Raw genomic sequence first — 429 nt, forward strand, 5'->3', positions numbered from 1 at the left:
GGGTTCTGTTCCTGGGTTCACTTAAACTAAGACATTATCTTTCTCCATTTCTTTGAAAAAAGCAGGGCTGAATAGTCCTTGATTTATTTGCAAGCTACCTGTTCTACTTAATGAAGTTTGAGTGTTCCCTAGAAGCAGAGCTTAGTGCAGCTAGACTGAAAGTCTTTAGTAGTCATTGTACAAGATAACTTGAAATGATCCCACATTTTATCGTTCATATGTGAAATAAACTTGATAGGGTCTTCCTAATGTTGGCAGTAATTCTTTTGAATCCTTATGTCTTAATGTATGTATATATGTATGTGTCCTTACTTTTTTTGGTTTTGTTTTGTCTTGCTTTTAAATGGCATTCTTTCTGCCTCAGGATTTTTTTAAATTGAAGTATAGTTGATTGACAATATTGTGTTAGTTTCAGGTGTACATCAAAGT

Source organism: Neophocaena asiaeorientalis, unplaced genomic scaffold (genome assembly GCF_003031525.2).
Source record: "Neophocaena asiaeorientalis asiaeorientalis breed wild unplaced genomic scaffold, Neophocaena_asiaeorientalis_V1.1 scaffold833, whole genome shotgun sequence".
NCBI lineage: Eukaryota > Metazoa > Chordata > Mammalia > Artiodactyla > Phocoenidae > Neophocaena > Neophocaena asiaeorientalis.